The sequence below is a fragment of the Penaeus monodon genome, chromosome 25 (assembly GCF_015228065.2).
Source record: "Penaeus monodon isolate SGIC_2016 chromosome 25, NSTDA_Pmon_1, whole genome shotgun sequence".
Taxonomy (NCBI): domain Eukaryota; kingdom Metazoa; phylum Arthropoda; class Malacostraca; order Decapoda; family Penaeidae; genus Penaeus; species Penaeus monodon.
This window is the reverse complement of record NC_051410.1, coordinates 34,668,251-34,668,517: the sequence shown is the minus strand read 5'-3', so window position 1 is coordinate 34,668,517 and position 267 is coordinate 34,668,251.

Sequence of the window (267 nt, the reverse complement as noted above, 5' to 3'; positions counted from 1 at the left end):
TGCCCAAGTCCAGCCTGAAATTTGGAAACCCCTTTTCAGGATGTTTTTAAATCTCCACCCTTTTCTTCTATCTCCCCTCCCTCCCCTTTCCCTCCCCCCCTCTCTTCCCCTCTTTCTTCTCTCATTACTATCTACCCCTATCCCTTTATCTTTCCTTTAATTGCAAGATCTTGAACCCCCCAGAGTTTTTAAGATGTTCCGAACCCCCGCAGAGATTTTGAAAAATTGTTATCTATTATGATCGAAAATTTAATTAGTTTCCCAGAA